The sequence below is a fragment of the Ranitomeya variabilis genome, chromosome 4 (genome assembly GCF_051348905.1).
Source record: "Ranitomeya variabilis isolate aRanVar5 chromosome 4, aRanVar5.hap1, whole genome shotgun sequence".
NCBI classification, from domain to species: Eukaryota; Metazoa; Chordata; class Amphibia; order Anura; family Dendrobatidae; genus Ranitomeya; species Ranitomeya variabilis.
The window spans coordinates 598,681,198-598,698,790 of record NC_135235.1 but is presented as its reverse complement, the minus strand read 5'-3'; the positions used below and the strand labels follow the sequence as shown (position 1 = coordinate 598,698,790).

At 43.5% G+C, this 17,593-nt stretch overlaps 1 long non-coding RNA gene across 1 annotated transcript; it reads right to left on the bottom strand.

The window, feature by feature from the left end:
- Nucleotides 1-2,644: 2,644 nt before the first annotated feature.
- Nucleotides 2,645-17,069, bottom strand: LOC143769216 (uncharacterized). Its single transcript, XR_013214272.1, has 3 exons — nucleotides 16,847-17,069; nucleotides 6,893-6,958; nucleotides 2,645-4,347 (listed from the first exon to the last, which is right to left on the bottom strand). It is a non-coding gene; the product is annotated as an uncharacterized LOC143769216 (long non-coding RNA).
- Nucleotides 17,070-17,593: the final 524 nt, after the last annotated feature.

Below are 17,593 nucleotides of genomic sequence, written 5' to 3'. Positions count from 1 at the left end.
TTCATAATCATTTAGAAACAATACTAATGTTTTAACTCAGGAAGAGTTCAGAAATCAATATTTTGTGACATAACCATGATTTTTAATCATAGCTTTCATGCGTTTTGGCATGCTTTCCACCAGTCTTTCACACTGCTTTTGGGTGACCTTATGCCACTCCTGGTACAAAAATTTAAGCAGTTCTTCTTTGTTTGATGGCTTGTGACTATCCATCTTCCTCTTGATTACATTCCAGAGGTTTTCAATGTGGTTCAGGTCTGTTGATTGGGCTGGCCATGACAGGGATTTGATGTGGTGGTCCTTCATCCACACCTCGATTGACCTAGCTGTGTGGCATTGCACATTGTCCTGCTGGATAAACCTGTCCTCAGAGTTGGGGAACATTGCCTGAGCCTTGTTTGCGGCTTGATGCATACGTCCTTCGCAAAGGTTAACCTGCCCAAGTCCAGCCTTGCTAAAGCATCTCCAGATCATCACCGATCCTCCACCAAATTTCACAGTGGGTGCAAGACACTGTGACTTGTACGCTTCTCCAGGTCTCCGTGTAACCATTAGACGACCAGGTGTTGGGCAAAGCTGAAAATTAGACTCATTAGAGAAGATTACCTTACCCCAGTCCTCTATGGTCTTTTGCAAACTTCAGCCTTGCTCTCTTTTTCATCTCATTGATGAAAGGCTTTTTTTCTAGCTTTACATGACTTGAGTCCTGCCTCTGGGAGCCTGTTATGAATTGTTCTTGCCGTGCACTTCACCCCAACTGCCATTTGCTATTCCTTTTGTAGGTCACTTGATGTCATCCTGTGGTTGCTGAGTGACATTCGAATAAGATGACGCTCATCCCGGTCGGTGGAGAGTCGTTTTCGCCTTCTGCCGGTTTGTAGCTTTGTTGTCCCCAATGTCTGCTGCTTGACCTTGTTGTAATGGATTGCCATCTTAGAAATTTTAACCCCTTTACCCCAAGGACAGTTTGCATGTTAATGACCAGACCAATTTTTACAATTCTGACCACTGTCCCTTTATGAGGTTATAACTCTGGTTATAACGCTTCCATGGATCCCGGTAATTCTGACATTGTTTTCTCGGGACATATTGTACTTCATGATAGTGGTAACATTTCTTTGATATGACTTGCGTTTATTTGTGAAAAAAATGAAAATTTAGAAAATTTTGCAATTTTCCAACTTTGAATTTTCATGCTTTTAAATCACACAGATATGTTACACAAAATACTTAATAAGTAACATTTCCCACATGTCTACTTTACATCAGCACAATTTTGGAGCCAACATTTTTTTTTGTTAGAGAGTTATAATGGAGAAATTGGACCTCAAAAATTGTTGGGCAATTTGTCCTGAGTACACTGATACCCCATATGTGGGAGAAAACTACTGTTTGGGCACACGTCAGGGCTCGGAAGGGAAGTAGTGACATTTTGGAAGCAGACTTTGATGGAATGATCTGTGGGCGTCATGTTGCGTTTGCAGAGCTACTGATGTGCCTAAACAGTAGAAACCCCCACAAGTTACCCCATATTGGAAACTAGATCCCCAAAGGAACTTATCTAGATGTATTGCGAGAACTTTGAACCCCGAAGTGTTTCACTAAAGTTTATAACGCAGAGCCGTGAAAATAAAAAATATTTTTTTTCCCCACAAAAATGATTTTTTAGTCCCAAAATTTTTATTTTCCCAAGGGTAGCAGGAGTAATTGGACTGCAAAAGTTGTTATCCAATTTGTCCTGAGTACGCTGATACCCCATATGTGGGGGTAAACCACTGTTTTGGGCACACGGCAGAGCTCGGAAGGGAAGGAGCACCGTTTGACTTTTTCAACGCAGAATTGGCTGGAATTGAGATCAGATGCGATGTCGCGTTTGGAGAGCCCCTGATGTGCCTAAAACAGTGGAAACCCCCCAATTCTAACTCCAACCCTAACCCCAACACACCCCTAACACTAATCCCAACCCTAACCATAACCCTAATCCCAACCCTAACCATAACCCTAACCACACCCCTAACCATGACACACCACACCCCTAACACTAATCCCAACCCTAATCCAAACCCTAACTTTAGCCCAACCCTAACTTTAGCCCCAACCCTAGCCCTACCTTTAGCCCCAACACTAACCCTAATAGGAAAATGGAAATAAATACTTTTTTTAATTTTATTTTTCCCTCACTAAGGGGGTGGTAAAGGGGGGTTTGATTTACTATTTATAGCGGGTTTTTATGTTTGGCAGCTGTCACATGCTAAAAAACGCTTTTTATTGCAAAAAAATAGTTTTTGCATCACCACATTTTGAGAGCTAGAATTTTTCCATATTTTTGCCCACAGAGTCATGTGAAGAGTTGACGTTTTTATTGATACCATTTTCGGGCACATGACATTTTTTGATCGCTTTTTTATTACGATTTTTAGCAGGCAGAATGAACAAAAACCAGCTATTCATGAATTTCTCTTGGATGGGGCGTTTATACCGTTACGCATGTGGTAAAATTGATAAGGCAGTTTTATTCTTCGGGTCAGTACGATTACATCGATACCTCATTTATATAATTTTTTTATGTTTTGGCGCTTTTATACAATAAAAACTATTTTATATAAAAAATAATTATTTTTGCATCGTTTTTCGCTGATGACGCTGTCTGGCGGCTTGTTTTTTTGCGGGACAAGATGTCGTTTTCAGCGGTACCATTTTTATGTATATCCATCTTTTTGATCGCGTGTTATTCCACTTTTTGTTTGGCGGTATGATGATAAAGCATTGTTTTTTGCCTCTTTTTTTTTTACGGTGTTCACTGTAGGGCTTAACTAGTGGGACAGTTTTATAGGTCGAGTCATTATGGACACGGCGAAACTAAATATGTGTACTTTTATTTTTTTTTATTTACATAAAGAAATGTATTTATTGGAACAATATTTATTTTTTTATTTTTTCTTTATTTATGAATTTAAAAAATGGTTTTTTTACACAGTATAATATTTTTTTTTTACATTGTCCCAGGGTGAGAGAAAATCTCAATGAACCATAAGGCAGCATTATATCAAAGATTATATTAAATATCAAAATTTTCAAAAGGAGGAATCATCATCTTTTCATTTAAATAGCCGCAAAGGAGATGGACATATTAAAGGCCCAATCGCAACAAATATAAGTAGAAAACCAGAGAACAAAACGCGATCAAAAAAGGCCAAAATTCGTAAAAAATTGAAAAACTTTATTATACATATAATTTAGCAGGAAATAACAGTGGGTACTCCCACAAAACAATTGTGCTATCTAACAAAAGAAAACGCGGGACATGGACTGATGGCGGCATGAATAATCATAATGCATATATAGCTGCAATTAAATATTTATACATACTACCCCTCATGGCAATAAATATTATAGTGAGTCCAAGGAATCACCAAAGCCATCTAAAAAAAAGAAGCCAGGAGTAGTATAGTGATGTCACCAATAGAGAATCAATAAGTAATGCAAACACTAATGGTTTAGAGATATATCATACCTATATGGCTATCCAAGGACCACCGGAATAATGAAAGAGGGAGCCATCCATACAGTCCACGTCACCCCGACGCACTTTTCGGCAGAGCCTTCGTCAGGGGGGCATGGCTTAAACTAATAGTGCACGTTTAAATAGAAACCCGGAACCTATCGGTGAGTACCCGGAAGTGTTATCCCGTCACCATAGAGACACAATGCTGTTAATAGGCCAACGCAGTCACAAATAATGCGGCCAAGTATGTCAAATCTATCCAGAGTGCGGCATATAGCGTCAGCGTATATATTTTAATGAAAAAGTATCCCATTAATGTCACATATGTCCCATCGCTACCTAAATGACGCATGCGCTGCCGAAAACCGGGCCCTGTCAGCCGGCGTCCGCGTCACAGGGAGGCGGAGTCAGGACACATGTGACCTGACCCACGTGACCCCAAAGACGCCGAGAGCCGGGAGACACAGCCAGGTGCAGCGCGCATGTGTGCGGAGCGATGAGCACAGGGACGGGATCCCCACGGGGCCAAGAAAAAATGCAAATGTAGGTATAGCATGAAATAGTCATGACAAGGATTAAGACAACCTCAATTACATAATAGCAATACGTAATGCAATAATCATAATACAAGTATAATCAAAAATATTTAAAAGTATTATATAATACAGTGCATACGATCTATATAATTAAAGTTATAAATAGAATAATAATAAATCAATCCATCAAATAGACCAATGGTGATATTTTCAAACGAACAAAAGGTAAATTTGCTTCATTTATCTTGAGCCAGGGGGTCTAGTACTTGAAAATATTCCAGGAACACAACAAGGTTATAGATGACCCTAAAATATTAAAATAGAGTTAAAAACAAAGTAAAAAATATTAGATAGACATCGTCAGATGGAACAGAGACTACCAGCCACCAGTTTAGAGAAAAGGAGCAAAGCTAATCTGTTCATTCAGACCATTAGGGTGAAGTGTGTTTAGGGACCAGATCCAGCGTGATTCCATTTGGGCAAGTCTTTGTGACATCCTGCCACCACGGATATTACTATCTAGGGAATCGATACCCCTTGCCCGAAGTAGGGAGGCATCACAATTATGGTATAGCCAAAAATGCTTAGGGACCGTTTTCAATGATACTGAATCTGTATGTTCCTTGGCCGCAAAAATATCTCTTACATGTTCCCTTATGCGTATTTTCAGGGGGCGTGTGGTGAGCCCAATATAGATAAGCCCACAAGGGCAGGTAGCAAAATACACTACATATCGAGTGGAACATGTGATATACTTCTTAATTTTAAACGTCCTTGACCTGTCTGCATTAAAGAAGGAATCACACCTGTCGATGTTTGGGCACGCCACACACCTCCCACAGGGAACACAGCCAACTTTTCTGGGAAATTGATCCAGAAATGAAGACTTACTAGCTGCATTATAGTGGCTATGTACCAATATGTCCCATAAATTCTTGGAACGTCTAGTAGAGAAGGCAGGCCTTTCAGGTATGTATTTTGCAATTACGGGATCCGCCCGTAAAATAGGCCAAGATCTCGTAAGTGCCTCCCTCAATGATTCAAAATGATTGTGATAATTAGTAACAAATCTCACCATGTCAGTTTGTATTTTAGAGTCAGATTTGTACAATAAATCGTGGCGGGAGAATGTCTGGCACGATTGTAGGCATATTTTACCATTCTACGACTATAGCCCCTCTCATAGAATCTTGTTTTAAGGTCAATAGCCTGTCTTTCAAAATCAGCATTAATTGAACAGATTCTACGCAAACGAAGAAACTGTCCAATGGGGACCGATCAAATTACATGTCCTGGATGGGCAGATGAGGCGTGCAACAAGGTATTCGTTGATGTGGGCTTTCTAAAAATGTCCGTGTGTATATCATCACTAGCATCCCTTTGACCAAAACATCCAGAAACTCTACACTATCCCTGTCAAAGTGATATGTGAGTTTGATATTACAGTCATTCGTATTTAGAGATCCCATGAATTGTTTTAATAAGTCAACCGGACCCTGCCAGATCAGGAAAACATCATCTATGTACCGCATCCAGAGGGGGACGCGGTCAACAGATGAGGCCCGATCTGACAGGAAGAGGTCCCTCTTCCACAGCCCCAGGAACAGACCAGCATAGGCCGGCGCAAAGGCCGCCCCCATGGCTGTCCCTTGGAGCTGCAGGAAGAAGGACCCCTTGAATGTAAAAAAATTATGAGTTAACGTAAATTCAAGGATCTCCAACACAAAGTCCTGAAATTCAATAGGGTAATCCGACATACTCAAAAAATGCTTCACGGCATAGAGACCATCAGAATGTCTGATGCTTGTGTAAAGCGACTCTACATCAGCCACTACCATAAGTGCATCAGGATCAAGATGTAAATCATCAATGATCCTGAGGAACGCACCGGTATCCTTTAAGAATGAAGGAAGACTGGTAAGGAATGGCTAAAGTATGGAATCAATCCAATGATTGACATGTTCCAGGAAATTCCCCGCTCCAGAAATAATAGGGCGTCCAGGGGGGCAAGTATCATTTTTATGCAATTTAGGTAGCAAATATAAGGTAGAGATGGTACGTTCATTTATTACCAATGCCTGTGCCAGTTCTTTTTTAATAATACAGTTATCAACTGCCCTATTAAGTATGAGGTCAAGTTCAGATGTAAATTTAAAAAGAGGATTAAACGTTATTTTTTTGTAACATAGCTTATCATTCAACTGGCGAAAGGCTTCCTTCTCATACATGTTTTTGGGCCAAATAACCACATTGCCCCCTTTGTCTGCCGGCTTGAAAATAACGTCCGACAATGAACGAAGATGTTCCAGACGTTGACGTTCAAAGCGTGTCAAATTATCATGTCTGACATAGGGTACCGTCTCACAGTGTCACTTTGGTCGCTACGACGGCACGATCCGTGACGCTCCAGCGTCGCTCCAATATCGCTCCAGCGTTGTAGACTGCGGTCACACTTTGCAATGCACGACGCTGGAGCGATAATTTCATGACGTATTTGCGATGTAGAAGCCATTGGTTACTGTGCGCACATCGTATACAACCTTTGTTACACGATGCGATCATGCCGCCACAGCGGGACACTTGACGACGAAAGAAAGTTTCAAATGATCTGCTACGACGTGGGTCCCTGATCGCAGTAGCGTGTCAGACACAGCGATATCGTATGGATATCGCTGGAACGTCACGGATCGTGCCGTCGTAGCGACCAAAGTGCCACTGTGAGACAGTACCCATAGTGTGGTATTTTCATAAGGTCTTTAGTTACAACCTGGACAAACAAGTCCACGTTCGCACAAGTAGATAGAGGGGGGGAATTTCCTGGAACGAGGTCTAATCGAAGGAGGTATCTTACCATCAACTGAGGTGTTATGTTCAGCATACAGTTGTTCCAGTATTCTCAAAGCGGATTGTTCCTCTTCTGTAGGAAACAGAGAATGCAGATTACCATCGTGAAAATGCTTTTTAAATAGTAAGGATCTCGCAAAGAGATGTAAATCTTTGACAGCAGAGAAGGTATCGAATCCAGATGCAGGTGAAAAGGTAAGGCCTCTAGATAAAATAGATAGATCAGTATTAGAGAATATATGATCACTAAGATTAATTACCTTATTGTCCCTATTAAGGGGTCCAGGTGACCTATGGTTGTTACGTCTATAGGGATGATAATTTCGTTTATAAGTCTTTTTATAATTCACACCAGATCTTGTGGTATAGGTGGAAGCAGAGTCAGAAAGTTCACTTAGAGAGTATACTGAAGAGAAGGACGGAGTACGTTTAGTCCGTGCAGATGTAGATGTCGGTTTTCGCCAAAAGAAAACATTGTTCATTTGGTAATCTCTCATATCACGACTGAACTTAGTGGTTTGTGCTTCATTAATCTTTTTTACCACAGAATCAAGTGTTTTCTCCAATTGTCCCTCATAATCCTTAAACACATCAACTGGACATTTAGATTTAAATTCCATCAAAGCCACATCAACTGATGCATCAAGATTCACAATCGACTTTGAATTTAAGTCTATTAGTAGTTGCATCAATATAGTAGAACAATTACTGCACGCCTCCTCCCACTTCGAAACAAAGGACTCGTCCTCGACAGGAAAGGCTGGAATCACCTTTATACGTAAGCCTCTAGGTCAGTGATGGCGAACCTATGACACGCGTAGTCATTTTCAGTGACACGCGGCCGCCGGCCGCGGCCCCATAGAAATAGCATCCTTAAATTGCATGGCAAGCCGTTCCGATTTTTTATCGGATCGGATGCCATGCAGGAGGCCTGTAGGCCGAAACAACAGAGCTCCGGCGCAGAGCGTCTAGGCCTGGGACTTCCGGTAGACCCGGCGCAGCTCCCGGAAGTCCCAGGCCTAGACGCTCTGCGCCGGAGCACTGTTGTTTGGGGCGGCGTTGCGCTGCTCCCTGCTGCGCCGGCCGGAAGTTCGGAAGTCTGCTGGAGTGTACACGGCATGGATCCACCCTAGAAGCAGAAAGTCAGCGCCAGTGAGCAGGAGGTCGGCGGCGGCACAGGCAGGCTGGCTGCACAGCGGAGGGGGCGGCCTGCTGCAGAGCACGGCCGGCGGAGAGCACGGAGCGGAGCCGCGGAGAGCTGCTCATCGCGCTTCACTCTCCGTCACTGCAGCCAGCAATGCATGGCCTCCCAGCGGCAGGAGGAAGCAGGCGGACTCTGGCCACGGCTCACGCTCCCAACCCCCTCCCGGGGGGAAACACACACACACACTTGAGCCATTACTGACGGAGCTACGTGTGCTCCGAGGAAGCGATCCCAGGCCAGTTCAGAGGAAAGGAAGTGAACAAAAATCCTCAGAGGAGCTCATCACACGCTATGTATGGAGGGCGCCTGCCATTGTCGCACACTGCCCCTGGTGCCGCCACTAGAATGACTGGGGGTATTGTAGAGTACACCAAGGGCCGGAGGGAGAAAAGCAAAGGACTTTCACTAATGTCCTGGACAGTCACAGGACACTTCTAATTATAAGCTAGTGATTAGCATCTGCCCTGCACCCCAGCATCAGTGTACAGGAGGGACCCATCATCTGCCCTGCACCCCAGCATCAGTGTACAGGTGGGACCCAACATCTGCCCTGCACCCCAGCATCAGTGTACAGGTGAGACCCATCATCTGCCCTGCACCCCAGCATCAGTGTACAGGAGGGACCCATCATCTGCCCTGCACCCCAGCATCAGTGTACAGGTGGGACCCAAAATCTGCCCTGCACCCCAGCATCAGTGTACAGGGGGGACCCATCATCTTCCCTGCACCCCAGCATCAGTGTACAGGGGAGGCCCATCATCTTAGTTCACGGCACCCCACACAAGTTAAATAAAAGCAAGACCAACAAAAGAAACCAACTGACAGATGAACAAAGACGTCACTAAGCAAGTAAGTTAATTATAATTATACATATTTGTTATTTAAACTATACATGTCGCAAAATTATGTTTTTTTTTATCAAGGTGACACACCACCCAAGTTATGTTCGTTTTTTTGGCGAATTTTGACACACCAAGCTCAAAAGGTTGCCCATCACTGCTCTAGGTATAATTTTACTTGCTACATATTTCTCTAGAAAGGCCCGATTCCACCATATTTTGGCACGTTTGATGAATAATATTTTGAGGTCCGAATATTGGTTTTCCCAGGTAGAACTAGGTGGTGATTGTGTCTCAGGGGTGTCTCCACCGAATACCTGCTCAATTTGATTAAGCCAAGATTTTTCTTTAGCTCTATAGTCCATTTCATCAAGCAAATGAGAACCTGTGCAAAACACAGCAAATACAATCAGAGAAAATCTCAATGAACCATAAGGCAGCATTATATCAAAGATTATATTAAATATCAAAATTTTCAAAAGGAGGAATCATCATCTTTTCATTTAAATAGCCGCAAAGGAGATGGACATATTAAAGGCCCAATCGCAACAAATATAAGTAGAAAACCAGAGAACAAAACGCGATCAAAAAAGGCCAAAATTCGTAAAAAATTGAAAAACTTTATTATACATATAATTTAGCAGGAAATAACAGTGGGTACTCCCACAAAACAATTGTGGTATCTAACAAAAGAAAACACGGGACATGGACTGATGGCGGCACGAATAATCATAATGCATATATAGCTGCAATTAAATATTTATACATACTACCCCTCATGGCAATAAATATTATAGTGAGTCCAAGGAATCACCAAAGCCATCTAAAAAAAGAGGCCAGGAGTAGTATAGTGATGTCACCAATAGAGAATCAATAAGTAATGCAAACACTAATGGTTTAGAGATATATCATACCTATATGGCTATCCAAGGACCACCGGAATAATGAAAGAGGGAGCCGTCCCAGGGTGGGAGATCACTATATAAAGTCAAATCACTGATCTGACACTTTGCACAGCACTGTGTCAGATCAGAGATCTGACAGGCAGTGAAGGAGGCTTCTCAGGTCCTGCTCTCAGCAGGTACTGAAAGCCACCTCCCTGCAGGACCCGGAAATACACCGCGGCCATCTTGGATCACATCTCGTTGTTCTGAGGGTCTCAGGGAAGCACGCAGGGAGCCCCCTCCCTTCGCGATGCTTCTCTATGCCACCGGAATGCTGCAATCTTGTTTGATCACAGTGTTCCGGGGGTTAAAGTGTCGGGAGCGGTCCGTGACCACTCCTGGCACTTAGTGTTGGGTGTCAGCTGTGAGAATCAGGAGCGCGGTTGATCACATTGAACATTCTATTCGGTCAATGGGAATTAAGTCCCAGGTCACATGGACGGAATAGTATGTCCAATGCCAGAAAGGGGTTAAGGATGGAGGCTTACTGTGTCCCTCTGCTAGTAAAATCAGAATTGTGCCCTTCTTTTCCTCACTCAAGACTTTTCTTTTCAACTCCTTAGGCACGGTTAAAAGTTATTTTTTCATTCCTATTACTTTTGAGATATCACTAGCACTTGTTTTGCCATCCAGCTTGTCCTATTGCAAGAGGATTAAATAGAATTTGGTTCAGGTGATCACCTAATCAGAAGCACATTAAATAGAATGAGGTGTACACTTGTTGGCCCTTTTGCCTTCACTGTACGGTCCAGCTCACCCCAAACCATCTCGATTGGGTTCAGGTCTGGTGACTGTGGAGGCCAGGTCATCTGGCGTAGCACCCCATCACTCTCCTTCTTGGTCAAATAGCCCTTACACAGCCTGGAGATGTGTTTGGGGTCATTGTCCTGTTGAAAAATAAATGATGGTCCAACTAAACGCAAACCGGATGGAATAGCATGCCGCTGCAAGATGCTGTGGTGGCCAAGATGGTTTAGTATGCCTTCAATTTTGAATAAACCCCCCAACAGTGTCACCAGCAAAGCACCCCCACATCATTACACCTCCTCCTCCATGCGTCACGGTGGGAACCAGACATGTAGAGTCCATCCGTTCACCTTTTCTGCGTCGCACAAAGACACGGTGGTTGGAACCAAAGATCTCAAATTTGGACTCATCAGACCAAAGCACAGATTTCCACTGGTCTAATGTCCATTCCTTGTGTTCTTTAGCCCAAACAAGTCTCTTCTGCTTGTTGCCTGTCCTTAGCAGTGGTTTCCTAGCAGCTATTTTACCATGAAGGCCTGCTGCACAAAGTCTCCTCTTAACAGTTGTTGTAGAGATGTGTCTGCTGCTAGAACTCTGTGTGGCATTGACCTGGTCTCTAATCTGAGCAGCTGTTAACCTGCGATTTCTGAGGCTGGTGACTCAGATAAACTTATCCTCAGAAGCAGAGGTAACTCTTGGTCTTCTTTCCTCGGGCGATCCTCATGTGAGCCAGTTTCTTTGTAGCGCTTGATGGTTTTTGCCACTGCACTTGGGGACACTTTCAAAGTTTTCCCAATTTTTTGGACTGACTGAGCTTCATTTCTTAAAGTAATGATGGCCACTCGTTTTTCTTTACTTAGTATTTATTTCTTATGGCAAGAAAAAAGCAGCTAACAGTCTATTCAGTGGGACTATCAGCTGTGTATCCACCAGATGTCTGCACAACACAACTGATGGTCCCAACCCCATTTATAAGGCAAGAAATCCCACTTATTAAACCTGACAGGGCACACCTGTGAAGTGAAAACAATTCCCAGCGACTACCTCTTGAAGCTCATCAAGAGAATGCCAAGAGTGTGCAAAGCAGTCATCAAAGCAAAAGGTGGCTACTTTGAAGAACCTAGAATATAAGACATAATTTCAGCTGTTTCACACTTTTTAGTTAAGTATATAATTCCACATGTGTTAATTCATAGTTTTAATGCCTGCAGTGTGAATGTACAATTTTTATAGTCATGAAAATACAGAAAAATCTTTAAATGAGAAGGTGTGTCCAAACTTTTGGTCTGTACTGTATATATACATATATACATATATATATATATATATATATATATATATATATATATATATATATATATACATATATATACACTCACTGGCCACTTTATTAGGTACACCTGTCCAACTTCTTGTTAACACTTAATTTCTAATCAGCCAATCACATGGCGGCAACTCAGTGCATTTAGGCATGTAGACATGGTCAAGACAATCTCCTGCAGTTCAAACCGAGCATCAGTATGGGGAAGAAAGGTGATTTGAGTGCCTTTGAACGTGGCATGGTTGTTGGTGCCAGAAGGGCTGGTCTGAGTATTTCAGAAACTGGTGATCTACTGGGATTTTCACGCACAACCATCTCTAGGGTTTACAGAGAATGGTCCGAAAAATAAAAAAAATCCAGTGAGCGGCAGTTCTGTGGGCGGAAATGCCTTGTTGATGCCAGAGGTCAGAGGAGAATGGGCAGACTGGTTCGAGCTGATAGAAAGGCAACAGTGACTCAAATCGCCACCCGTTACAACCAAGGTAGGCCTAAGAGCATCTCTGAACACACAGTGCGTCGAACTTTGAGGCAGATGGGCTACAGCAGCAGAAGACCACACCAGGTACCACTCCTTTCAGCTAAGAACAGGAAACTGAGGCTACAATTTGTACAAGCTCATCGAAATTGGACAGTAGAAGATTGGAAAAACGTTGCTTGGTCTGATGAGTCTCGATTTCTGCTGCGACATTCGGATGGTAGGGTCAGAATTTGGCGTAAACAACATGAAAGCATGGATCCATCCTGCCTTGTATGGAGCATCTTTGGGATGTGCAGCCGACAAATCTGCGGCAACTGTGTGATGCCATCATGTCAATATGGACCAAAATCTCTGAGGAATGCTTCCAGCACCTTGTTGAATCTATGCCACGAAGAATTGAGGCAGTTCTGAAGGCAAAAGGGGGTCCAACCCGTTACTAGCATGGTGTACCTAATAAAGTGGCCGGTGAGTGTATATATATATATATATATATATATATATATATATATATATATATATATATATATAAGACAGCAGGACGCTATAGGAGCCAAGATATATGCAAACATTGGGTCTAAACTGTGTTATTATTCAGTAGGATGAACTTACAAAAATGGAGGTTTTTAGTGCATAAATTGGCCAATCCATGTGTGCCCATGAACCGCGGCAAGTTAACCTCCCTCTGATGGGTCCCTGTTCTACTGTACATACCTCTATTGAGCTATTAGCCTACAGTTAAATGGACAAAACATGTCTCTCCTGGGCCATGAGCCATCTTACTGAATAATGACACAGTTTAGACTCAATGTTTTCAGTGTTGAACTCTGCTGAACAGAGGTCAGACTGAGTCATGAGTAATTTTGCTGCCTCATTACAGTGAATGGATCCCTCGGGGGTTTCATCTGAACCACGTTGTTTGGAAATTCATATGGAAACCCCGATGTCAGTGCTCAGTGTAGAACGCCGAATAAATGTGATACTAAAAGTTATGTAAAATGTTGCCAATAATAGCTTCAGCTCAATTCAAAACAAAGCAAGTGCCTTTCCCCCCTTCCTCCCTTCTGAGCCCGTTTGCCTAAACCACATTTAGTGCCCACATGTTTGGCATTTCTGTAGTGATGAGTTTTGGTTTTTTTCCCATCCCCCCTCTTATTGTAAAGTATCAATTTTTTAGTGTATCTACATTGTTGGAGACAATTCTTACTAACAGTTCTTCACCCCATTCGTATAGGGCCTTCAATCGGTAGAAGGGATAGTCGACGGTGAGCGGGGACGCCTTTTGCGCAGGAATAGGGTGCCAACCTCCGCTGATACGTAGGGTGGATTCAGTTATAAATTAAGGTCAAGCACCCCCTTTGGCATTTCCCATCTAGTGCCTTTTTAGTATTTGGTGATGGTATTGGTTTGATTTGCACTGGTTGTTAATTTTAGATTGAATAATAAAAGGTACCTTTTAATATAGTGATTTAGTTGGGGTCTTTTTCTGTGAATTTGTTAATACTGCGTACTCCCAAAATTATCTTTTCTGCGCTGTGATTTAGTGATGAAATCCCGCCTAATTTACAGGTGCATACTGGGCACTACAACATACTGGGCACTACAATGTCCTCCACTGCACCTGCTCCCCTTCATCTATGTACTGCTTACATTGAATAAAGGATTGTTTTACTGCATCACTACATCGCATAGCACTCAGCCCAGTGTTAATTTATGGGGTAGAACACATCTGCGTTTTTTTTCTCCAGCATATTCGACGTGCGTGTAAAATCGCAGCAGGCTGCAATTGGCACCGAGACTCGCCAATGCAAGCCTATGGCTGCAAGAAAAAAAATTACGCAGCACTCGGACCAAGCAAGTCTGATGTTTACGCACCGATGTCCTTTGAAAAGTCATAAATTCATCTGCCGCATACAGTAAAATAACAGTGTGACAAGTTACAGTAGAATAGAATAGATATATACACATAGAAAAGATAGATATATAGATGTCATCAAAACCCTGTCATGGTCAGCTCATTCTCCAGTCCTGAACCCCATTGAAAACCTCTGGAATGTAATCAAGAAGATGATGGATAGTCACAAGCCATCAAACAAAGAAGAACTGTTTAAATTTTTTGCGCCAGAAGCAGTGTGAACGACTGGTGGCAAGCATGCCAAGACGCATAAAAGCTATGATTAAATATCATGGTTATTTCACAAAATATTGATTTCTGAACTCTTCCTGAGTTAAAACATTAGTTTTGTTGTTTCTAAAGGATTATGAACTTGTTTTCTTTGCATTAGTTGAGGTCTGAAAGCACTGGTTTTTATTTAATTTTGACCATTTCTCCTTTTCAGAAAAAAATAAATACAAAATGTATTGCTTGGAATTTCAGAGACATGTTGTCAGTAGTTTATAGACTAAAAGAACAATTTACATTTTACTCAAAAATATACCTATAAAGAGAAAAATCAGACAAACTGAAAATTTTGCAGTGGTCTCTTAATTTTTGCCAAAGCTGTATATATATAACATAGATAGATAGAAGAAAAATTGGCAATTCAACAGCCACGTACTGTAAAATCACAGCAGGAGCCGAAAGGATGTTAAAATCGCATTGTAATCGGATAGCAATCGCACTGCATTTGGATGTAAAGCGGATGCTAGACGTGAAAAATCAGATTGTACTAGCAGGACAGTTGCATTACACTCATGCGACTCTCCGCAGTGAGAGTCAGAAAGATTTTTTTAATACGTTTAGTGTGACTCCAGCCTTAGAACAGCAGCAGCACCCTTGCACGATTTCCCTGCCCCCTCTCTGGTTGGGTCGCCAGCGTGCTCCCTCACCTGTGCACGCTGCTCTGTTCCCTGCAGCGTCTGCTTCCACCCTGGACCTGATGTAGATCTCGTGGGAATGTTGTTAGGGCACGCGTGCACACTTCCAAAAGGGACAGCGCTCACACTTTTGAAAATGTCTCCAGCCAATGACTGAGAGACATCATGTATTCAAGGCACACTCCTCTATAGGGAGGTGCCTTAGTAACTTCAGCCTCTAGTTTGTTACAAGTGTGCCTAGTTGTAAGATCTCTGTATCCGAGCTCCCTCATCCTGTGTCAGTCCGTCCTCCTGATTCTGAGTCTGTCTGAGTCACCCGTCGGGGCCGTGGGGTACTCGATACCGGATCCGATCACAATTAAAGGGGTGGTCACGGTGGCAGCAACCCGGTCCGTGGCTCTGGGTGCCCAAGTAAAAGGGACGGTCTTTAAAGGGGTTGTGGAAATAATGAAAGTTTGTGACGCCACCTGTGGTTCTCGGTCAGAGGTGACCGACGCTGCTTAAAAGAGGGTTCTCTGGAGGCGATGGTGCTGCAGCAAAAATGGTGTCACTTCCCACAGGTGAAGCGGTGTCCCCAAGGCTCCTGATGTGTTTGGCAGGGATGGTGAAAGCCGGCGAATAAATGGAGGACACAGGGTTGAAGTCTTTACCTGGTCTACTGGTGTTAAACAGCCTCAGTCCAGGGTACCGGCAACAGGTAAAGATGAAGACAGGTGGAAATCCCCTTGACAGGTCAGTTTGGGAGCCTTCCACTATGCGCTCGTCTGTAGTCCCTTGCTGCCTGTAGTTATCTAACAAGGTACTCTTTCTTCCCTGTCCAGAGAGGCCATACTAGGCCCACGACACCTAAAGGGAGGCCGACATGACACGGTTGCGTGGGACCTGGTGAGCTGACGCAGGGATATAGCTAGGAACTGGAACAGTGGGGGTTAATTGGAATGTGAGGGGAGGGATAATCGCCACTGTTTAAACTGTGATGGAGGTGGGATTAAGGGGCGAGGGGAGAGGGTTTATAAGAGGGAGCACGTACCTCACGCAGGCATCCATTTTAGGTACATAGACGTGAGTGGAATCTCCCACCCACCCTCCCTTTATTGCTTGGTTAAACAGTGGGGTGTTGGCCTTGGAAGGGTTAGTTTATTTCTATTTATGGGGTACACAAAAAGGTAATTGCTTATGGTATTGTTAATACTAATGGTAAAAATGCCACGGCAGTTTGGCGGGGGTGGAGGTCCTCGAAGTCGGTGGAAATGGTAAATAGCGGTTCACTGGGGGGGATCTTGAGAAGTCCTGGACTCCCCATGAGTGAATTTAACAAGGTGTGGTTCGATTATCCCAATGTGGAATTTGGATATTTGAGGCTTATAACTTTGGGGCTTCGAGGACCACCCCTCCTAATTTTGGTTTGTTAAAGAAATTTGCGTTATACTTTGCTAATAAAATGGATGCTGTGGCCACTTAAATCCAAATATATGTCTCTGTCTGTTTATTGGGGTAAGGAAGAGGCGTTAATTTTATAAGGTGATTAAATGCAAGGGGACCTGTTTTAAGGGGATGGGGAGGTTTTATTCAGGTCACGGAACTCACGTATACCATTTTGTCAAGGGACAGTACCTGCACAGAAGGCAATTTGAGCCGTCTCTTTGGGGTCTCAGTCCACGATGACTCCGGACTCTGATTGCTGCTGTACCTCAGGTATTATGTGGGCAAGTCTCTTTTAGTTTCCTGCCCTCCGGTTCTGCCATGGGACCTGTAGTTCCTCACGATCCCGGTTTCTGCACTCAGCTTAGAGAGGCCAAGTCACAGCCTCCTCTAGCTCCTAAGTCCCTCTGTGCTCCTTCACTGTCTGCTACCAACTGTCAACTGTCCGCTTGTCTGCACCAGACTAACTGACTCCTCCTCCAGACCAGGATGTTCATAGGGAAGTTCCCCTTGAACCGGGTTTAGAGCTCCCCCTTCTGGCCTGGAGTCTGAATGTGTTGCATGTAAGGCTACCTGCCAAAGGGATTCCTCCTGTCTCCAGGCATGGCATTACCCTCTCCGAGAGGAAGGCAATACCACTGTGGTACCTGAACTCCTGGGGTGCCACATGTCCGTCCTGTCTGAGACTGTTCCTGATTCCGTCCTGCTTATACCAAGACCGGATTCTGATCCACCATGTCCGCACCTATACCGCTTCCCTCCTCCGTCTAGTCTGAACCTGCTCCTGTAATTCTGCACCTGTCCGTCTTGTGTTCTTGACGTCTACACTGTCTGTTTCTGTGTTCCGGTACCTTTCTTTTTACCAGCCGTGCAGTATCCATCCTGCAGCTATCCAGTTCCTGGTAGTTCTGAATTTCCAAGTCAGTTCCTGCTTCCCTA